Below are 24,161 nucleotides of genomic sequence, written 5' to 3'. Positions count from 1 at the left end.
TGCGGCCACTCATCTACTAATCTAAAAATTGCTGACTGGTTTATGAGAGTGTTTGACTGTGTGTTTCGCAGGCAAAATTCAACCAATATTTCAAAGGAAGTAAGATGTTTTAGAGAAGGAAGCTAGGCGAATAACGACGGTACGTGGACCTAACTAATGGGAGTTTATTTGCTGCGATTTTAGGACAGCTCTTAGGAGTGTATGTATTTTGGTTTGCATAGTATGCTATTTTTATACTGCTTGTGGTGGTGTTAATTAATGTAAAGTAAAACATGTTATTAGTAGTAAATGAAATAAAAGTTAATTTACGCAAAACGCACATCTACACCTTCGACACCTCTTCCGTCTTGAACTGATGTAACAAACACACCTTGAATCATTTCCGGGTCAGTAAAGTTATTTAAGGTCTGCGGTTCGTTTCCAGGTCTAACATATATCTTGGTCTCTTATTTGCATTTCTGATCTGGTTCTGTACCCCACCCCGACCCCCTTTTTGTCAGTGACAGCCAACTGTTGCCCTATGCGAGAGAGCAGTTAATCACAATTGGTTGAGTGTTTGAACGCGACCCTCCATAACCTCCCGACTCTAATTTACTTCAACCTACCCAGATGATTTCCCACCTCTGTATAGTGTACTCCTTCCTGTGATCCCACCTTCTTTAACTGAAAGAGATTCAACCTGATATCCAATTGTTGAAAACTATTTAGAATGAAAAAAAATGCGTAACTATTTAAATCATTAGATGATCTAGTAAAAGGTCGTGGTATCAAAAAAATGTTAAACGCTGTTTTTACAAAATGTAAATCACAGTACATTTACATTGATAATTAATACTTTGAAAACTGCAGAATATCTCCACTAAAAGATGGCCGCCGCGCTTTACGACGGCTACAGGGAAATGTTTCCCAGCAGGCAAGGTGAAGACAGCAGAGGAGGGGCTGAAGGAAAAATGCACGACGGAATGAGAGTTCTGGACGACGAAAGTGGTAAGAAGAGGTACAGGGAAATGGGAGGTACGATAGAGTTGGGGGAAGTTTAAAGTCCCATGTCGGAGGAGACAAGCGGCTGGCACTTTTGCCAGGGGGGTCGCTCATCCCACTGCGAGTGATGTTTTTGAGGTGAAGGGGTGTGGTGCAAAGGGCAGAAAACGAGGGTTTGGATACTCCACCGCCCCATCACTAAGGCTACAAAATAAAAGATACAGTGTAAAGCAAAAAGTAAAGGGTTCAGTTTCTAAACATGCCTATAAAGAAACGCACAGCGACAGGAGTTCTAGAGAATTGTGGAAAAAAAGAGAAATTAAATCCCAAAAATTATAAGCAGCAGTGATATAGAGGCAAAAGGTATTTTGTTTACCATAACTATTTAATAACATTTATGATGTTGACCATGAACCGCGATCAACTTAGAGTGATTAACTGCTAGATTTTTGAATGAGATGTTTCTGCGTGCCTTGAAGAAGAAAGGTTTGTGTGGCCCAAACCTGCTGATTCATGCCATAACTCTCTGAACGATATTCTGTTTCCAACATAGCACTTTAGCTCTCTTGCACGTTTTCATATATGAATGGCTTTTATGGGATTTTCCTTAAGTTTCCGCTAAACAAGTTTCAGAGTTCCCAGTCTGTGACGGCTTGCGTTCTTCTTCTTCATTTGTGTCGCTTTGACTCCCTCCTACACTCCCGCATCCGCACTCGTGAAAATCGAAGTCTGTGAAAATCTGTCCTACTTTCTTGGCCCAGAAATTATGCAGCACCTGCACTCGTGAAAATCAAAGTTGGTGGAAATTTGTCCTCCTTACTTCGCCCAGAAATTTCTCTTTCATTCCTCTCCCTTCCTTCAGTCCCTTCTCGCCTTCCTCTCCTATTCTTTTTCCTTCTCATACCAGCATCCACGGCTTAAGTGGAATGAAAAAGTGCAGGGGGTGGGCCGTTAAAGAGGGGTGTGGGTTATATAATTAATGATGTGTCTCTCTTAACTACATTTCTGTGATTTCCTTAGTTACATCCACTCAACTGGTATTTTTGTTTCCCCTTTAATCCTTTTTTTTCTGCATGTAGATGTATAACACAACATCTGACCTACACCTAAAACCAGCCTGGACTCTTTGTCAATAGCTGTAGTTGCCTATGATAAATGAGAAGCAATAATTGTATTGTAAATAATATTGAAAATGTTTATTTTTGAAGTTGGGACTGAATTAAACGTTACAGAGGCCTGTGAAAAGGGTAGTCGTCTTCAGAGTGCCTCAATCTCTCACGTTTTTTTTGTTTACTTAAACTGTTTTTGTTTATCTTTTTCAACTGTTGGCACAGCAACGTTTCCAAATATACATTGTCAGCTCCGATGGCGGCCGAGCCACACATTTTGAAAACAGGCTATTGATTCATATATACATCCATTCCTGTTCATTCAGGCCTTGATAATCATATCATCTAAACAGTAGGAGATATAACTTTGAAAACCATTGCTCCAGCCTCCTTCAAGATAGTTCTGTACACTCTTCTGTCTTTCCACCTCCCTTAGACTCAAGGACCACGCCTAATAATACAAAGTGTTGCTAATAAGGTAAGGTAGATGATGTGCTGATTAAGCAGGGCAGTTCACCCTGGAATCCACATACCCTCCCAATCTTGGTCACGTAGAGCAGTGGTTCTCAATCTTTTGACTTCTGTGAAACGCCACTAAAACATTATTAGAATCCGGGGATCATCACTGAGCCATTACTGAAAGGTGGTTACCCCAGCCTAAAAATTGTCGATGATTGGAACTACAAAACAGTACACATAAAATACAGAAACAAACAGTCATCAAACACACACACAAAAGATAACACATTTTATTTAATTTGCAAACAAATATAAAAAATACGGATTTACATTTTTAAAGGAAGGTTGGAGTTTTTTCTAAATCCAATTGAAGCCTGTTTGATGCAAATCCCACAAATCATTCTGATGATACAAATTATTTTTTTTAGCCTACAGTTTCAAATTCCTTGACATTTACAGTATGTCTTAAACTTTTTAGCTGTACATTTAGGGACTTTATTTATATACACTTTATTAATCTGTTAATATTATTTAATTTTCAAAGCAGTTGCGAAACCCATCAGGAGTCCTCGCGGGCACTCAGTGGTCCCCGGACTACAGGGTAGGAACCAGGGAGGGCCAAACAAAGTTTTTTGTTAAGCCAGGAGATTAATGTACTTACCTCTTCAAATGGGAGCAGTGTCTGTAATAAACATTCGTCTGTGGTTCGAAAGTGGGTGTGGAGGGGGCACTCACACATCTGAGTTATCGTTTTCTGCAGCGCAGTGTAGGTCATAAATTACTTTTGGGGTAAGCCATCCTCCTCCACTATAGGGTCCCTATTGTAGGGTCTACCCCTCTTAGTAACAGTCTCCTGCAGTTTCAGTCGTGCCTTTGATTACTCCTTCAGTTTTCATTTGATGGAGAAACTCCCTCCAGAGGTGGGAAGGCCCATCGATGAAAGTGCAGGTGCAGAAAGCTTATGCCCCTAGTTTTTTTTAAACAGCTGCTTTTCAGCAGCTAGATGCCATAGTGAACAGTTTCGTCCGGTGTGCAAGTTTGAGCTTCACTTCAAGCAGTATTGCAGTGAAAGCCTCCTTCTTTTGGGGTCCCCTGTATTCCTCAGTGCTTCCCTATTAAGGTCTGCAAGCCATTGTGCCAGCCACTGTAGTTGGTTCCCCCCCACACACACACACACTCTGCAATACTTCTAGTGGGACTTGATGTCGACTTCCATACTAAATTAGAGAACCCTCAGTAACATCACCATTTTCAATAAAGCAGCCTATGCCATGATAGGTAGTTTCAGTGATTGCCAAAATAAGATATTCTCTCTCAGATCCCTCAGCGTAACTTACAAATTCCGTTCCTAGATGTCTGTTGCATTATGATATGTTAAGTCACAGGTACTGAAGAACTTTGGGGTTCCCAGCGAATGTCAGTATGCTCATTTGGGTATGGCGCGACCTGTTCATAGGCGATCGGAAATGTGCACGTTTTATACAAATTTGTGCAGAGTCCTGACACTTGCCCAAGGTCTTGTTGCAGGTTTACACTCGAGGGGATCCCCATCTCTGCATTTCTCGGATACAAAAGCATATTGTCTGCAAATAATAAGTTAACATGTTCCCTGACACCCATGGGATGCCCTTGCTCACTCCCTTTGTTCTGGACACACAAGCAAACGGTTCTACCGCAAGTGCAAAGAGCATTGGGCACAGGAGGCACCCCTGCTGTGTGCCCTTGTGGACCTCAAATGTCTCTGATATACACTTCCCTGTCCGAACTCTGGCACATGAGTGCAGCAACGTGACCCACCAGTTCATCCCCTCCTGAGGCTCATATATGGCATAACTGCTCTGAAATATTGCCAGCAGATGGTATTAAATGCTTTGCATGTCTATAGAGAGTACAATTGCTGTTGTACAGTACTGTCAGAGTTTCCTATATCCCCCTAAACCGTCGCCTGATGTTATGGGAGGTGTAGCGCTGAGGCATGAAGCCCCATTGATCCATATGAATTAATGTAGTCAAATGTGTTTGTAAACAGTTGGCCAGTATTTTACTCTGGATTTTATAGTCTAAATTAAGAATGGACAGGGATCTATAGGCATTCACATCCAACGTGCCTTCCCAGAGTTTGAGGATGGGCACTAGAAGTGCCTGTCCAGTAATGTCAGGCAGATTACCGCTTTCTAGCGCCCCTGTGAAAATGTCAGCTAATTTCAGGGCCAAATTGACCACGTACGTCTGGTAAAATTCTGCTGGCAATCCGGCCATCCCCACGTGTTGCCACATGCTAGCTGTTTAATCGCCACTCTAATTTCCAGTTCTGTAATCTGTCCGCCCAATTACTCAATTTATGTTCATCTATTTCTCTCTACATCTCATCCATTTACATCTTACATTTCATCTCTCCTTTTTTCCTTTTCACTATCTTGAATGCAATCAATCAATCAATAATTTATAAAGCGTGCTATGTACCCGTTAGGGTTTCGAGGCGCTAGGGGGGGGGGGTGCTGCTATCGTTCGAAGAGCCATGTCTTGAGGAGTCTCCTGAAGGTGAGGAGGTCCTGGGTCTGGCGCAGTGAGGTCGGGAGTGAGTTCCAGGTTTTGGCGGCGAGGTAGGAGAAGGATCTGCCGCCAGAGGTCTTGCGCTGGATTCGGGGGACGATGGCGAGGGCAAGGTTGGCAGAGCGTAGTTGACGTGAGGGAACGTAGAAGTTGAGTTTGGTGTTCAGGTAGGCGGGTCCGGTGTCGTGTAGAGCCTTGTGTGCGTGGGTGAGGAGTTTAAAGGTGATCCTCTTGTCCACGGGGAGCCAGTGGAGGTCCTTCAGGTGAGGGGAGATGTGACATCGGCGGGGTATGTCGAGGATCAGGCGGGCGGATGCGTTCTGGATGCGTTGGAGTCGTTTGATGTCTTTTGTTGGGATGCCTGTGTAGAGTGCGTTGCCGTAGTCGAGTCTGCTACTGACGAGGGCTTGGGTCACTGTCTTTCTGGTTCCTGTTGGAATCCACTTGAAGATCCTGCGGAGCATTTGGAGGGTGTTAAAACAGGAGGATGAGACTGCGTTGACCTGTTTGGACATGGTGAGGGTGGAGTCGAGGATGAAGCCGAGATTTTGTGCGTGGCTGGCTGGGGTGGGTGGGGGGCCCAGGGCGATGGGCCACCACGAGTCGTTCCAGGCCGAGGGGGTGCGCCAGAGGATGAGGACTTCCGTCTTGTCGGAGTTGAGTTTCAGGCGGCTGTTGTTCATCCACTCAGCGATGGATTTCAGTCCCTCGTGGAGGTTGGCTTTGGCGGTGAGAGGATCTTTGGTCAGGGAGAGGACGAGTTGGGTGTCGTCGGCGTAGGTGAGGATGCTGAGGTTGTGCTGGCGGGCCAGTTGTGCGAGGGGGGCCATGTAGACGTTGAACAGCGTTGGGCTTAGTGAGGAGCCTTGGGGTACGCCGCAGATGAGGTTGGTGGCATTGGAGCGGAAAGGTGAGAGTCGGACCCTCTGGGTTCTGCCGGAGAGAAAGGAGGAGATCCATTTGAGGGCCTTTTCTTGGATGCCGGCTTCGTGTAAGCGGGTTAGTAGGGTGCGGTGGCAGACTGTATCGAAGGCGGCTGATAGGTCTAGGAGGATCAGGGCTGAGGTTTCGCCGTTGTCCATTTGTAGTCTGATGTCATCTGTGGCGGCGAGGAGTGCAGTCTCTGTGCTGTGGTTTCGTCTGAAGCCAGATTGGGAAGGGTCAAGGATGGAGTTGTCTTCTAGGTAGTGGGCGAGCTGTGCGTTGACGATCTTCTCGATGACTTTCGCTGGGAAAGGGAGGAGGGAGATTGGTCGGAAGTTTTTGAGATCGTTGAGGTCAGCCTTAGGTTTCTTGAGGAGGGGTTGGATTTCTGCGTGCTTCCAGCTGTCCGGGAAGGTAGCGGTGTTGAAGGAGAGGTTGATGATCTTTCGGAGTGCGGGGGCGATGGTGACGTCGGCTTTGCTGAACACGTGATGTGGGCAGGGGTCAGAGGGAGATCCTGAGTGGATGGAGATCATGGTCTTTAGGGTTTCGGCGTCGTCTACTTGGGTCCAGGTGGTGATGTGGTCGGCGTGGGAGGAGTTGTTGGGGGTGGGGTCTGGCGGAGGTGAGGTGTTGAAGCTGTCGTGGATGGCTGCAATTTTCTGGTAGAAGAAGGTGGAGAGATCGTCGCAGAGTTTCTGGGATGGAGGGATGTCGTTGACAATGGCGAGTTCCTTCACGATGCCGAGGAGTTCCTTGCAGTCGTGAGCGTTGTTGAGGCGTTCTGTGAAGTGGGAGCGCTTCGCGAGTCGGATCCGTTGGTGGTGTTCACGGTTGGCTTCCTTGAGGGTAGCGAGGTTCTCGGGTGTGCGCTCGAGGATCCATTTTTTCTTGAGTTTCTGGCAGGTGCGTTTGGAGGTGGTTAGTTCGTCTGTGAACCAGGCTGTTTTTTTCTTTTCTTGGTTGGCGGTGGGTTTCTTGAGTGGGGCTAGGATGTTGGCGCAGTCGAGGATCCATTGTTGGAGGTTGATGGCGGCGGAGTCCGGGTCAGTGGGGTCGGATGGTGGGTTTTTGGCGAGGGTGTTGGTAAGTTAATCTTTGGTGACTTTTCCCCAGCGGCGGTAGAGGAGTGCGGTGGTGTTCGGTGTTTTTCTTGAAGGAGAAATGGACGCAGTGATGGTCGGTCCAGTGGAGTTCGGAGGTGTGGCTGAAAGAGATGTGGGTGCTTGAAGTGAAGAGTGGGTCAAGGGTGTGGCCGGCGATGTGGGTGGGAGTGTTGACCAGCTGACGGAGTCCGAGGTTGGTGGTCAGCGATGCTGTATTGACGTCATTCTTGTTCTCCAAGTGGAAGTTTAGGTCTCCCAGGAGGATGTAGTCTGAAGAGGCGAGGGCGTGGGTGCTTGCGAGGTCGGAGACGGCATCGCTGAAGAGGGCTCTAGGTCCTGGAGGGTGGTATATGAGGGTTCCTCTGAGGGTAGTGTTGGGGTCTGTGTGAATCTGGAAGTGGAGGTGTTCGGCTGTCTTGAGGGTGTCGTCCGTGTGGGTGTGGATCTTAAGGGTAGATTTGTGGGCGATGGCTATTCCTCCGCCGATTTCGTTGGTGCAATCTCTTCTGGTGATCTTGTAGCCGTCAGGGATGGCGATGGCGGGGGCCGAGGAGTCGTTCCACCAGGTTTCGGTCAGGAAGGCTACGTCTGGGGCGGTGGTGTCGAGCAGGTCCCAGAGTTCGATGGCGTGCTTTCGTGCGGAGCGTGTGTTGAGGAGGATGCAGTGCAGGTGGTTTGTGTTGGTTGTTGCTGGTTTCGTTGTTTTGTTGCAGGTGAAGTTGCAGGTGCGGCAGGAAAAAGGTCCTTTGGTGTGCTTTGGGGTGGCCAGGAAGCACTCTGAGGTGGGGCCAGGGTTGAGGGCGAGGAGTTCGCTGGCCGAGTAGCGAAGGCATGGGGCGCGGGGGGCGTGAGGGCCAGGGGGGGTGGCGCTGGGCGCGGACGCACAGCGCCAGCCATTAAGAAGGGAGGGGGGAGGGAGGAGCAGCTGGGAGGCGGGAGGCGGGAGGGAGCGGCGAATGGGGGCCCGAGGGGGGTGGGGCCGCAGGGAGGCAGCGGCAGGGAGAGGACTGCAAGGAGGAGCGCACAGGGGGTGAAAACAAGAAAAACAAGGCAGAAACAAGTCGGGCACAAATTGAAAAAACAGTCACAAAAATACACTAATGGCACAAAATACAGTCGGGGTACAGCAATCAGAGGGGCACAACGGGGGCAGATGCGCAGGAAGCAAGGCGCTTGAAAAAAACAATAGAAAGCACTTACAAGATGGTGAAAAGTGGCACAATCAGAAGGGGCACGACGGGGGCAGAAGCGCAAGGAGGCAAGGCGCTGAAAAAATAGAAACACTTACTGGACGGCGGAAAGCGGCACACGGGTCAAGTGAAGCTTACTAGAGCCCACTAGACACCAGGGATGAGGCGCAGGAGGATGCCTGCGGGTGGAGGAGGGCCTCGAACACGCTAGCAGCAGCGTGGGCGGGGCTCAGAGGCAGGAGACAGCAGGTTGGTGCTGCGGACGTGGGGGGCGAGCTCTGGACCAAAAACAGGTCAGAGGTCGCTCACTCGCGACGCGCAGCGCCAGCCATTAAGAAGGGAGGGGGGAGGGAGGAGCAGCTGGGACGCGGGAGGCGGGAGGGAGCGGCGAATGGGGGCGCGAGGGGGGCGGGGCCGCAGGGAGGCAGCGGCAGGGAGAGGACTGCAAGGGGGAGCGCACAAGGGGCGAAAACAAGGCAGAAACAAGTCGGGCACAAATTGAAAAAACAGTCACAAAAATACACTAATGGCACAAAATACAGTCGGGGTACAGCAATCAGAGGGGCACAACGGGGGCAGATGCGCAGGAAGCAAGGCGCTTGAAAAAAACAATAGAAAGCACTTACAAGACGGCGAAAAGTGGCACAATCAGAAGGGGCTCGACAGGGGCAGAAGCGCAAGGAGGCAAGGCGCTGAAAAAATAGAAACACTTACTGGACGGTGGAAAGCGGCACACGGGTCAATGCACTGTCTCACATCTTCTTCACTTCACCAGCACTCCCAAACACACAGCACATTGTACTCACCTGTAAGCACTGCTGTTTTTTAAAAACTTTTGCACTGACAACTGTATACCTCCTTCATACACATTTGCACCGAATCACATCTGCAACACGTGACCATTGCTCTGTACACTTGGCAGAGAGGCCAAGGTTTGGATCACAATATATTCTGCACATCTTTTGACCCACTGACAACAATGTGAACAACTCTCACTGGTTTCAGTCTCAATTCCAGAGCTCTCAATTGTGGTCCGTTATAAGCACCTGGAGGTGACTCAGTTCAAAGTATGCACTGTGGAAGAGCAATATGCTACGCAACAAAAATACAGAAACGCAACATCATGGAATTATTTTACTTAATTGAGTGGGTAAGAAATATAATTGGGAACTAAATCACTGACGTGGATTATCTTTAACATTTTTTACATTCGTTATTAAGAAATTGAGCAGTGTTTCATTGTCCATATTTAATTACTGATGGGTCTGTGACTTGGAGGGACCTGGCCCACTTACAAATTTGCTAGCATAACTGACTTCAGGCTGGTTGGAATCAATCCACAGAGAATCATGAACTAACTAAGAATCGCTCAAACTACCACTCATGCTAACACTCTTAATATTTGTGCACCTGAAACCCAAGAGATACTTGCAGATGCCCTTCATGGCGTTCTCCTCAGTCTTTGCCACGCAGCTGAAACTTATTACCAGACCTTAGATTTGCTTCACCTGGGAGTCTGTTTCTCAAGGAAAAGTGAGAAATGTTAGTGACTTTTTTATTGCTTTGTCTATGACTACCACTTCCCAAATGGGTATTCCATTTGAAGATGTCGCAGAAATCGCCCCTTCAGTTTGAAAAATTGGTCTGATATTCCCTATCACTGTGTACATATACTGTACATAGTCTAGCATAAATCCTGAAGGAATTAATTGAAAACCTGTCCAGAATAACCTTCCCTCTAAACTAGACTGCCTTGATTTTTTTTTTTTTAAATAGAAAACGTTTCTGCTTTTCTCAGATGCAGTAACAGCATACCATATTTGAAGAAACGGCACACTTGTAGGTAATCAGCATTCATTTCTAAAGTAACTTTTAGCAGTATGAGACCAACAAGTTGAAAAGCATAGTCTTTGCATGGTACATTAACCGGAGCTATCCTCCGACTCCTTCCATTATCCTACTAATTTGCCACTCTTTGATGTTTCTAGGGACAACCATAATCCTTGTACTCCTGCTTTTCTAAAAGGCTGCAGCACTCTAGTCCAGCTTTCCATTGACCTAAGCTTGGAGTGGAGCACTGGAGGCTCTCCCTGTTTGGCTATATCCTTCATGGCAATAACCAAATGTAGTCTAATGAACGGTTTAGTGTGACATTCAGTATCAGTCTGCAGAACTTCCTTGATGTCCAGAATGTGCCAGTGAGCTGTGAGAACAATCCTCACTTGAATAATTTAGGTAAATATGCGCACCTCTTCATCTCAGTGTTTCTGTAATGTAGTATAGCCGCATACTGAGTAAATAAAATCTCTCTGGCCCGCCATGCATCACAGGCACTCTTTAATGCAATACACACAGCGCAGAAACTTAACTGTATGAGCCTGAACAGTCCTGCAATGGCGACCTCCTTGGGTGCCATTAAGACCTCCTTGCTGTGGGAAATCTGCCACCATACAAAAAAGTGCCTCAGATTTTTCTCACCCATGGCCCACCGTTCACTTGCATAGGAGGGATCTGGTTTTATAACAAAAATCCAGTCATTCATCACTGCAAGGTGCTCAGCCTTATAGCATTTCAAGTTGTCGGCTATACACAGGCCACCATTGCAAGGTGATGAGCAGCATTTTGCCGGACTAATCCGTGGGGTCGTGGTCTGCCAAAGAAAGGATTATTTGAAAGAGGAGATTTATTTAAAGAATAGTTTGGAGATCTTGAAAGGAATATTTTGCAGGGAGTATAACATCCTCGGGAAAGACACCATTTTAATCAAGGCTACCCAAACCATTAGGACGATCATAAAAATCATCCAGCACTGTATGTTTTTGTTTAACTTATCTAGTTGTTCATTCTTAGTAATTCTTTATTCTCGGAGTTATGAATGCCAAAATATTTGATTCCATTTATCACTAGGTTAATGGAAGGATGATGCATTTAGCTATTATCTGAGGCCTCTCCTGCTCCCCCAAATGATTGTAGATTTGTTATCTCCCAGATGGTACTCAAGTCAGAGTGCTGGCCAAAGTTGGTGAGTGCCTGTTGTGCAACAGGGCCTGAACTACTTGGTTCTAGCAGGAATATTAGGGTGTCTTGTGCCCATAATGAAATTTTAGCAGCCCACTTCTGATTCTATCTGAAATCCTTGATGGCTCTCTGTGCTCTAATAATAGCAGTAAGAGTTACACAGTCACTGCAACCTGTGACAATGACAAGGGACATTCCTGCTGTGTACCTGGGGGAATGGTTAAGGAACTTGATAACACTTCGTTTTCCAGAACCCACACAGTTGGGATGGTATGGAGCAATCACATGTATTAAATTAACTTTGAGCCTAGACCCAGCCTCTCAAGTAGAACAAGTAGAACCAATCTATTGAATTGAGAGCCATTTCCAGGTCCCTCTAAAGCATGGGTACTCACAAACTTTTTCTCGGGGGCCAAAATTGCAGTATGGTTTGCGGCCAAGGGCCGCACTGAAGTGACAGCGGGGGGCGGGGCTTAGAGGGGGCGGGGCTTAGAGGGGGAACAACCACCCCACCCCCTTTTTCAAAACAATGCCCCTACCCCAGTAACACACACAGCGCGCACACATACAGCGCCATCTGCTCTCACCCCTACCCCAGTAACACACACACACAGCGCACACACACAGCGCCATCTGCTCTCACCCCTACCCCAGTAACACACACAGCGCGCACACACACAGCGCCATCTGCTCTCACCCCTACCCCAGTAACACACACAGCGCGCACACATACAGCGCCATCTGCTCTCACCCCTACCCCAGTAACACACACACACAGCGCACACACACAGCGCCATCTGCTCTCACCCCTACCCCAGTAACACACACAGCGCGCACACACACAGCGCCATCTGCTCTCACCCCTACCCCAGTAACACACACAGCGCGCACACATACAGCGCCATCTGCTCTCACCCCTACCCCAGTAACACACACAGCGCGCACACACACAGCGCCATCTGCTCTCACCCCACCCCAGTAACACACACAGCGCGCACACACACAGCGCCATCTGCTCTCACGCCTACCCCAGTAACACACACAGCGCCATCTGCACACAGCGCCATCTGCTCTCACCCCTACCCCAGTAACACACACACACAGCGCCATCTGCTCTCACCCCTACCCCAGTAACACACACAGCACGCACACACACAGCGCCATCTGCTCTCACCCCACCCCAGTAACACACACAGCGCGCACACACACAGCGCCATCTGCTCTCACGCCTACCCCAGTAACACACACAGCGCCATCTGCACACAGCGCCATCTGCTCTCACCCCTACCCCAGTAACACACACACACAGCGCACACACACAGCGCCATCTGCTCTCACCCCTACCCCAGTAACACACACAGCGCGCACACACACAGCGCCATCTGCTCTCACCCCTACCCCAGTAACACACACAGCGCGCACACATACAGCGCCATCTGCTCTCACCCCTACCCCAGTAACACACACAGCGCGCACACACACAGCGCCATCTGCTCTCACCCCACCCCAGTAACACACACAGCGCGCACACACACAGCGCCATCTGCTCTCACGCCTACCCCAGTAACACACACAGCGCCATCTGCACACAGCGCCATCTGCTCTCACCCCTACCCCAGTAACACACACACACAGCGCACACACACAGCGCCATCTGCTCTCACCCCTACCCCAGTAACACACACAGCGCGCACACACACAGCGCCATCTGCTCTCACGCCTACCCCAGTAACACACACAGCGCCATCTGCACACAGCGCCATCTGCTCTCACCCCTACCCCAGTAACACACACACACAGCGCACACACACAGCGCCATCTGCTCTCACGCCTACCCCAGTAACACACACACACAGCGCACACACACAGCGCCATCTGCTCTCACGCCTACCCCAGTAACACACACAGCGCGCACACACACAGCGCCATCTGCTCTCACCCCACCCCAGTAACACACACAGCGCGCACACACACAGCGCCATCTGCTCTCACGCCTACCCCAGTAACACACACAGCGCCATCTGCACACAGCGCCATCTGCTCTCACCCCTACCCCAGTAACACACACACACAGCGCACACACACAGCGCCATCTGCTCTCACGCCTACCCCAGTAACACACACACACAGCGCACACACACAGCGCCATCTGCTCTCACGCCTACCCCAGTAACACACACAGCGCGCACACACACAGCGCCATCTGCTCTCACGCCTACCCCAGTAACACACACACACAGCGCACACACACAGCGCCATCTGCTCTCACGCCTACCCCAGTAACACACACACACAGCGCACACACACAGCGCCATCTGCTCTCACGCCTACCCCAGTAACACACACAGCGCGCACACACACAGCGCCATCTGCTCTCACGCCTACCCCAGTAACACACACACACACACACAGCGCACACACACAGCGCCATCTGCTCTCACCCCTACCCCAGTAACACACACAGCGCGCACACACACAGCGCCATCTGCTCTCACCCCTACCCCAGTAACACACACAGCGCGCACACACACAGCGCCATCTGCTCTCACCCCACCCCAGTAACACACACAGCGCGCACACACACAGCGCCATCTGCTCTCACCCCACCCCAGTAAAACACACACACAGCGCACACACACAGCGCAATCTGCTCACACGCCTACCCCAGTAACACACACTACATTAAAAACAAATAAATAAATAACCAAAGAGCCTTACCTGACTCAAAGCACTGTAAAGATGCCACAAATCTGGAACAGCAGGCAGGCAGGCGGGCAGCAGACGTGGAGCCGGTGACAGCAGGCAGACGACCAAAGCCCCGTAAAAGTTAGCTGCAAGCGCTGACTTTTATGGGGCTTTGGCTTCCACAGATCGTCAGGGCAACGCAATAAACAATGGCCGCCGTATGTAAACATAGAGGAGGGCCGCGGGAGCATGCTCCCGCGGCCCTCCTCTATGTTTACATACGGCGGCCATTGTTTATTGCGTTTGGTGTGCGTCTCGCGGTCGCGGGCCGCCAAGTTAGGTCCGTGGGGCCGCTGGCGGCCCGCGGGCCGTACTTTGAGTACCGGTGCTCTAAAGGATAGCTGCTGACCACTTCATTATTGGAGCTGGTGCAGTGGCATTGAAAAGTCTCCGGATTTTATGTCTCATGGACCTCTACAGCATAAAGCCTGACTGGTCTTCATGAAAGAGTAATTCAGTGACTGTTTCTGAGTGCCTGGCCAAAATCTTACCTATGATCTTGACCTCTGCATTCATCAGAGTGAGTGATACGAGTCACACTTTTTAAGGGGCCTACCATTCTATGGATCACTGTGAAAGCACCAGATTCTCTGGTAGTGATGATCTCCAGTAAGTAGGTATCCAAGCTAGATTTGTCTTTTTCAGTGGGGATGCTATTGAGTCCCAGGGTTTTACCCGACTGGAGGGGGCCAATAGCCTCAGTGATGTCTTTCACAATAAGTTTTTGATTCAGGCTCTCTTTCTTCAGATTCCTGTAGGGATGCCGCAGAGATTTAACAATATAGCTGTTAAGTGTGGGGAGGGAGGTTGAATTTTGCTATTGGTATAGAGCCCCGTGAAATCAAGAAGATTTGTTTGATATTTCCACGATAACATTTTATTTCCTCTTTAGTGCTACCTAAAATATTGAAAACACATTGGGGCTCCTTGCTGGTTTTACTCCACCAAAAGAGCAGCTTTCCACCCTTGTTACTTTTTCCATGAACTCTGCTTCGGAAGCCCACGTATGCTTTTTGTGCCTTGCTCAGACACAGGCTCTCATTACGAGTCTGGCTGTCCTAGGACTGGCAGACTTGTGGTGGCGGTCGGGGGCAAATGCAACGGTCCAGCCTCCACATTATGACCGCGCCACAATCGTGGCACCAGCACTTTTTTGCTGGGCGATGGCCTGGCGGGGCTGGCAGTCGTAATTCGCCTGGGCAGCACCATGTAAAAGCTGGCAGAGACGGAGTGTCAGGGGTCCCCTTGGCATGGGCAGTGCATGGGCCCACTTGCACAGCCCCGTCATGCTTTTGACTGACTGCTTAGCAGACAGTGAATAACACAACGGGTGCTGCTGCACTCGTCAGGCCGCGACAGTGCCGCCGGCTCGATTAAGAGCTGGCATCAATGTTGTGGGGTGTTTCCCGCTGGCCCAGCAGGAAACTAGTAATAGGGGCTGCGGGCGGGCTGCTGCATAAGCGGCAACCCGACCGTGGGAGTTTGTCGGGTGGGCTTTCCGGCCCGCCAAACTCATGATCAGGGCCCCAATCTCCTGTAATTGAGTATTGCGCTGCTTATTTCATAGCAGAGTTTTTTTTTTTTTTTTTCAACATCTCTATATATAATTTGTGATGTAAAATTGCTTGCTCGGCTCCTTGGAGGACTAGAGTTCTAACTGTCTTGAAGCATGTGACAAACGACATTGCTTTGTCCCTGATGAGTGGCTTTATGGCATCCTACAGTAACTTTAGGGATTCTAGTGAGTTGTGATTAAGTCAAAAGTATTTCATAGTTTCCATTCTCAATTGTTCTCTAAAAACATTGAGCATTTAATTGCCACTTCACAGACCTATTCCTCAACGCAGTTTGAATGGACAACTTAGTTCCGTGTGATCAGATTATCAGTGTACATGTGTGTCAATACCAGCCACTCTTTGAGCCTCGGAAAGTGGAATGAAAATATTATCTATGCTGAAAAAACAGTGACTGCTCCCTGGAAAAAAAAAGGTGTAGCCTTGTTTGGTAGTGTGCCATATTTCGCATAGAGGGTATGCTGAGTCAAGGGTGTTCAGTCGGTGGGATCAGGTATCCCCCTACTTAGTTGTTGGTATCTTTTGTGGGGTCCAGCACAGCATTGAAGTCTCCTTCAATAATTGTGATTCCCTGTGGGCATATTGGTGAAGTCTGCTAAGAGTGCTGGTAGTGCACATATGTTTAGAAAGGTGAATGCATGTCCATTTGTCATCCCTGTCACCATTAAATAAAGCTCCAGTTTGTCACTCAGATCTGGGATATGTCAATGTAGAAGCATGAGTGAAACATGATCTCCAAACCCCTTGCACCATATGTGAATCCCATGTGTAAGACATGGCCAGAGCCATGTCTACCTAATAATGCACAGTAGTACCTCATTGGTTGTGTTTCCTAAACCATAAACATGTTGGGAACGATGCATTTTGCGACTTGCAAGATTGCAGTATGCTTAACATTTTTTAAAAGGCCGGTTTACTCTCTGGAAAGGTAAAGGAGCTCACTAGGTTAGTGTTCGTTTCACTAAATTGTTCTATTGTGTCACATTAGCTCATGCATTCCTTTATTTCTATAGTCCACTTGCTGTTGCTTTAGTGTGCCACACCTGAACTTCACATCCCAACCCAAAACTCGCTCTCTGCACTTTGCAACAAGAAGTATCTGTCAAAAACGTGTATGGTAAGGAAAACCCTATCTGGCCCTATTGTGAAATATATACTGTATTTCCAGATGTCAAAAGTATATACAGATTTAATGAATCGTTGAAGTATCCAGCTACAACAAACTTTGGACTCGGGTATACACACCTTTACAAGATATTGGCCCTCTTTGTGAGTCTTATTGGTTAGAAACTGTCTTGCCAGAAGTCTTACTGTTCCAGTCTAATTGAGGATTAATGTAATAAGAGCAAACGTTTGGGATTGGTTTAGTCTTCCCATCTTCACAAATCTTGCATAAAAACCTTCATTCTGTCTATGTACCTCCCTTGCATGGATCCCCAACCAGAATTGTCTTACATAGTATGTTGCGAGTGGTCGCTGTTTGTCTTTTCTCTTCAAGTCCTTTCCATCCCAGCGTCTGGATCGTCGCTGCCTTGAAGGTACTTGTCACCTGTGGCATCTGGATCTCTGCTCCTTTGGACATACTATGTTGTATATGAGTCTGTCATATTCTGCTCTCTGCCTCTTGTCGCTGGACAGGGTTTAATGCTCCTTGACCCAGTCCCATGCTTTTTTGGGGGTTTCATAAAAGTGGGCTTTGTTCAGGTGAATGACTGTCAGCTTTGCCAGGTACTGCAGCATATGTTTCAACACTATGACTTGTGGTTTTTGACTCATTAAGAGGATTGTTTTTGCTTTTGTATGTGTTTCATGTTGTCAGGAAACATGAGGATCCTCTGGCCTTCCAAACTGACTTCTCTTTTTTCTGTAACTGTATGCATGATGAGTTGTTGATCCCTGTAGTTCAAAAACTGAGCAATCAAGTGATGTGCTGGCTTGCTTGGAGGAGGTGCTGGATTAAGTGAGCTGTTGGCTCTTTCTATCAGGAAGTGTTACGACAGTATGTAGGTAGGATTTATTTGAGCTAAGTCTCTAGAAACAGTTTGGGGTTTGTTCTCTCAGATCCTTCAGTGAATTTCATGAATCTTAAATTGTTGCTGTGAGACTGCACTTCTGCATCCATAGATTGCTCACTTAAAGCTATTTGCAATGCTGCACAGTCATTTTAATATCCTTTGTAATATATTTGAGTTCTAAGACACAGTCTTGTGCCTCCGAGACTCTACCTATGACCTTAGTCACGCTTTTCTCCTAAATGGGAAATATCCAATCCTTTCAAATTTTTGTCTTTAGGACCTGTCTTGATGCTTGTATAGCAAGGAGGATGGCATCTTTCGAGAAAGGGGAGATCAACAGTCGTTCTCTGGGACTAGCCAGATGTGGTTGTGACATCTCTGGTGGATCTACTACAGTAGTCAGTGATTTGGTGAACTTACCTAGTTTCCCTTGTTTGGAAGCAGATTAGGATGTACCTTTAGCAGCGGAGGGAATGTCTGCAGTGCAACATTCTGTTACTCGGCAAGGTCCCCTGTGAAACGGTTGCTCACTCTGGTGGTTAGCAGTACGCACCATCTGTGTGTGCGATATTTAAGAAGACTGTGGTGAGTGGCATTTGCAGTCTGAGTTGGTAGTAACAATGATGTCTTCCACTAGTATTGCCGGACATGTTTCAGGACCCCTCTAAGGCCCTTCTCCGTCACTTGCTGTCCTTGTATTCGTGACCTTTGTCACACCCTATGGATGGACTCCTGCTGCAGTGTTCTCACACTGATAGTGGCAGTGTACCTAGGATGATTTTGGGGGTTTGCAAATTCCCACATGTAGGGCCCGTTCTCTTGTTTACATGCCTCCCAGCTGTCAGCCGTTCCTTCCTAAACCCTTATCAGTCAGCATTGTTCATTATCTAATATTCAGCTTACCCTGTTTCACAGTAGGTTGAGTTTTGTTGCTCCGTTGTTGGCCACGGGTGCATCAATGAGGGCCTCTTAAAAGGCGAGCTGAATTTGACTAAATTACTCCATGAGCTTCACACCGGTGTCCAACCTGCTGAGTCCTTTTTTGGGCCTGCCACTACTTCTAGTGCAGCCAATAAGAACTCTTATCACTGGATGGGGAGAGGCATGGGACTCTGGCTTTTGTTGGCCTCTGGCTATTTTCAAGCGCTGCCCGTCCCACCCCTAGATCTTCTTATGGGCAGTGTCTCTTCCTAATTGATGGGTACTGTAAGCAGTCCCCACCACTTGGAACCTGCCTGCTGCGCCATGCATGGCTGGTCCTGCTGCCAGAGCCGTCATCTGTTCTGTGTTGGGCCTCACCTCCAGGTCGGTTTCATGGGCTTAGGCCAAGGCCAGAAGCCGAGTGACATTGCTCCTTTGCTCTCTGAACGCTGAAAATCTGTTGGGGGCCGCATCTGGAGTAGGAATAATGTAGCATGTGCCTTCCATACATACTGTAGATCAGGATGTTTGGTGTGTGTGAGTGCTAGAAGAAAGCATCCACCATCTTGTGCTGCAAACCATTCCCTCCTCCCTTCATCTTTATAAACTGATAATTTATCAGGGACTTCAATTCATGGTGGGTGAGTGAATACTTCCATTATCTGGTAGGTGTGCCATTAGCCAAACATCTGATCGCCCATAGGACTTGTCATTACCACTTCCCCTTTCCCAAGTTACTTAATACAAATCACTCTCCATACACTTTATCATCTGTATTTTGAAAATCTTTAGTTAAAATCTAAAAGCTTCACCCACGCTGAACGGCTTGATGCTGATATTGGCCTCATATAGCAGATCCATTCCTCTGTGCCCTGAAGAAAGCAATGGCAAATGGTACCTTTTTTTCTTAATGTAACCCAACTTTTGTTTGCAGTTGACAGTAGTGTACACACAGCGTGATCCAACATTAAATCTATGCATCACCTCTCACAGTCCAATCCATGCCCACTTGCATTAACATCAACATTACAATAATACACCACGATAATTCCACTGTTTACCTCATATTTTGTTATGTTTTTAAAGGCACCCTCGGGTGACATTAATCAGCTTTTCTTGATGCACACAACAATCTACCTCCATCCGCCATCGATGGAATTTTGGATTGCTTCCACATACGAGCTATATCCCTTTGGGCTACTAGGCATGCTACTCCTATAAATATCCGCTCTGTCCAAGGACCACCCAGTTCCTCCAACAGTCCCAGCACTGCTGTCTTGGGGATCAAGGCTATAGGATGCCCCAACACCTCTGATATTTCTTTACTGACCCCCTCCCAGCAGGGCCTTAGCTGGGGACAGCTCCAGTTCTCATAGAAGAAGTCTCTTCCAGGAAGGTTGCATCTAGCGCAGATTGGACGCGTCACACGTCAATGGCTATATTTTCAGTAGTCTTGCTGGGGTTATGTAAGTTGTGTGGAAACAAGTACATTGTATCATGCACAGTCTTGCTGAGATAGCTAGTTCCCTGGGCGTCATGGATGCCTCACGCCAGTCGTCGTCATCTAGTTCCCCAACCCACTTTGTCCATTTTTGCCTCAGATGGTCCAAGCCGTCTGGAGCATTCATAAGTAGCGACCTGTAAATTTGGGATATTGCTTTTTCCCCCAATTTCCCAATTAGTATTTTAGCTTCTACCGGATTATATTCAGGAAGGTTAGCTTTTGATGAAACTTGTCCCCAGAGCATGACGCATTTGTAGATAGCGGAACAATTGTCTTATTCAGTCCATTTTGTTCTTTCAGGTCTTGAAAAGACATAAGACTACTCCCTCTATACACGTCTTCCCAATAGGTGATCCCTATCAAGTCCCAGGAGTGGAACCCTTTGAGTGCTGTAAGCTGGTGTAGCCATTCTCTACACCATAGCGGGGTCATTTCAGTGAAACACATGTCCCATTTTATTAAGCACTCCAGCAACCTTCAGCAACCCAAGTACATGAAGGTATCTGTTTGGAGAGTTTACCCCCATAGAGCATACCCAGAAGATCATTAAAACTCACTGAATGAATTTCAAGCCTGTAAGCGGGTTCATCCCATCCCCCTGCAAACTAGTCATTAACAGGCACCAGATGTGCAGCTAGAAAATAAATGTATAGGTCTGGGATGCCAAACCACCCCTCGAAAGGAGACTTCCATGCAGTGTTAAAGGCTACTTTGTCGCCCTTCCATGGCATATGAAATTTGTGATTTTAGCTGTGAGTGGTAGGAGCCACTCCTGCTGTATCAGGAATGGATAATTCGTCAAGGCATAGAGGTAGTGAGGGAGCCACATAATTTTAAGGAGAGCAGTACACCCCATAGGGTTTTAAGGGCAATCCCTTCCTCCATTGTAAGTCTTGATATAAGTTTGAACTCTCAAGCCCCAGAAGTTTAGTACCCAAGCCAACTCAGGTAGAAGGGAGATGTGGACCCCCAGGTATTTGCAAGCATTCCTCCGCACCGAGAGTTAGGGGCACCAACCTCATCCCTCTGCATCGCCCTTCACCTCCACCGTTGTTGATTTACTGGCATTAACCAAGAGCCCCAATATCTCCCCAAACAACTCCAAAAGCTCCAAAACCTCTCAGCCAGACGAGGGTGGATCACCCAGAAACACTAGGACATCGTCTGTGTATAGTGCCACCCTGTCTTTCCAGGCCATTCTCCCATCTCCAACCCCACATTAGAGGGTCTCAACGCAACAAGCATGCCAAGGGCTCTATAGCTAAGGCAAAAAGCAATGGGAATAAAGGACACCCCTGTCGCGTTCTCTGCCACATCATTAGGTGAAAGTTCTTTCCCAACCCCATCCTTAACAGGACCACGTCCATATATTCCCAGGAGATCGTGTCAAATGCTTTACAAAAATGAATGAGGAGCAGGGCTAGCTTGCCACCAGGTTAATGGCCTCGAGAGAGGGCCGCCTGGACTCGACGGATGAAGTGCCCTGTGCTTCTACCTGGCATGAAGCCACATTGATCTGGGTGGATGAGATGAGATAGCGTGCGGGCCAGATGCATTGCCAGTATTTTGGTATATACCTTTTTTTTAATCTGGGAGATTGGCCGGTATGATGCACACTGGTCGTGGGGCAGTCCCTCTTTCTGTAGGACCACAATTGTGGCACAGACTAGTTCAGGAGGCAATATCCCCTTAGACAACACCTCCTTATAGAGGTTTAGAAGTTGAGGCACCATTTTTCCCCTTAATCTCAGATACAGCTTCCTTGACTTCCTCTTTCGTCAACGGTTGATTTATGTTTTGACCAAGGGAGGGTAGAATACTCTGCCCTGGGACGTCCCAAACTATGGAGTCTGTCTCTGTTAAATGTGGTTTGGGACATTTAGCATAAAGATCTTGGTAGAAGGTCGCAAAGGTTTGAGCTATTGCAGACAGCTTCACTTGGCTGTTCCCCTCCCGATTGCATATAGTTGGCACCACATTGGCGGCTGCTTCATGTGTTGCCGGACACTAGAGCAACTTGCCCGGTTTGTCGCCCACCCCATAGGTTCTACTGGTAGAAGTCTGCCAGCATTGTTTTGCCTCCTCAAGAGATATGTGTTGCAGTTCAGTCTGCGTCCGCACCAGCTGACGTTGTATCATCTATGTTTCTGATTGTCGGGCCTGTCTCTCTAACTTAAGTATCCTTTTTGCACCTTTTTATAGGAAGTGACATAGTCTACCTAGCTGTTCCATCAGTATTGCATAGGTTTCAGTGATCCATCTAACTTGGTTGGGTCCCTACATTATAACCCACCCCTTCTGCACCATCCATAATCTGTAACAATGGGTCAGATATTCCTGTCTTTCAGCTTATTAGGGGGTGATCCTGCATGGAGCTACTGTCCCACATTGTGCTATGCCAGTCATTTTTTTACCCAATAAATGTATTGTTGTGCTTGCCCAATGATTTTGAAAAGGAAAACCCCTCAGAAGCCTTCCCAACTGTTCTTTGAGAATGAGTGAGTACAATCTCCATATTTATTACCTTTATAGTTGTTATATTCTTGGAAAACATTCTATTTTTGGCTGACCAAGGTATGAGCCCAAACAAACAGTATCTCCATTATTGGGGAATATATCCAGCCCAGTGCTATTCATAGTCCTCCTCTTCCTGATTAATATCCTGGACCACTCCTGCACACACTAACCAAGAATGTTTCCTAAATCCTCCCTGCCAGATGTGTCTGTTTACATTTACATCTGTTTTTCAAGCTTTGGACTTCTATAGCAGTGCATCATTAAACTGCTTCCCTAGTGTGAGTAACATGCTTTAATTCCTTCATACCAACATTTAGGCATATGGTTGTTAAAATGTGACCAGTGTAGTTGCAAGTAAGAATTTCAGCCCTGCCAGGCGAGCAGAAACTTTCTGCTAACATAAAATATTGCACTACTTACCCTGGTTGTTTTATCATTTTGCTAACAAAATACATACATTGGTCTTAAACTCCAGCATGTTGTCCAGAGGCTGCAGCAGGACCCTCCCAATAAAGTTCAGCTTAGTCCCCAAAAAAGTGAAAGTGGCAGATAGAGTGTCTGTTTTATCATGTTTTTGTTGCAAACCTATTGAAGCTGTTGGACGGTTTAATGCCATACGGTAGCCCCAAAGAGGAAATAATCCAGATGATGAAACGTCCTTCCCAGGGAATGTTCTACATGCAAATCCCACTCCAGGATCGAGATGGAGGTCTCGCACAAGGAAAAGGAAATTGAGAAACCCAAGTGAATGCTTTTGCCGAAGTACATTTCACCCCTTATGTTGGAACTCCAAAAAGTTGAAGTGCAGTGGGCGAGTCAGCACTAGGCATAAAGTCTAAAATGGACTTCAGGAGGGCTTGGTGATATGTCAAGAATCAGAATCCAGTCCATAGAGTGGTTGTTGTTCAATTTTCACAGCCATCATAACCCTAGGATAAACATTGTTTCATAGCCACAGCCAACACGTGTTTCGTCACAACTTGCTAGACATCCTCGCTCACACTACTCATGTTTTCTGTCTCTGAGGCAAGAGACTTGCCATGGTCTCAGGGATTTGGGGCCTCGCTGTACTCTAATAATGCCGAGTGACCCCACATACACCAAGGGCTTACTGCGCACACCAGATGATTTTCACTGATACTACTTAGAACGTGTTCACTACTAAAGCCTTGAAGAAGTCGCATGTTGCGACGAAACACGTGTTGGCTGTGGCTATGAAACAATGTTTACTCTATGATTATGATGGCTGTGAATATGGAATAAAGACCATGCTATGGATATGATGTCTATGTCTACCATTAAAGAACCCACAACTACTTAACTTCATTGGAGGACTTATTTACTTGTGTTCATTCTCTGGAGTGCTGCGGTGTCTTTCATATATTCTGCTTGGGGTTTCATATGAACACCAGATTATGCTTTGGGGGAGTGGAGCTCATCTCACCACATTGCACCATAGCTTCCATTTCAACGATAACTCTCACTGACTTTTACGCATATGTTTGGGAAGTGCACCCCTTCGAGCCACCGTTACCCATCCTTTCT

General features: G+C 47.6%; 1 protein-coding gene across 3 annotated transcripts in view; it reads left to right on the top strand.

Annotated features, from left to right (window-relative positions):
- Window positions 1-883: 883 nt before the first annotated feature.
- The window catches only part of PLEKHA1 (pleckstrin homology domain containing A1), a 411,298-nt gene continuing 388,020 nt past the window's right edge, over window positions 884-24,161 (top strand). For 2 of the 3 annotated variants that reach the window (XM_069239179.1, XM_069239183.1), the window contains exon 1: window positions 884-987. The gene's annotated coding sequence lies outside the window, so the exon portion shown is untranslated. Of the gene's footprint in view, window positions 988-1,271; window positions 1,345-24,161 lie in introns of those variants that run through there. The other variant, XM_069239181.1, reaches the window with a different exon arrangement.

Source organism: Pleurodeles waltl, chromosome 6, assembly GCF_031143425.1.
Source record: "Pleurodeles waltl isolate 20211129_DDA chromosome 6, aPleWal1.hap1.20221129, whole genome shotgun sequence".
NCBI lineage: Eukaryota > Metazoa > Chordata > Amphibia > Caudata > Salamandridae > Pleurodeles > Pleurodeles waltl.
This window is presented reverse-complemented; position numbering and strand designations above follow the sequence as displayed.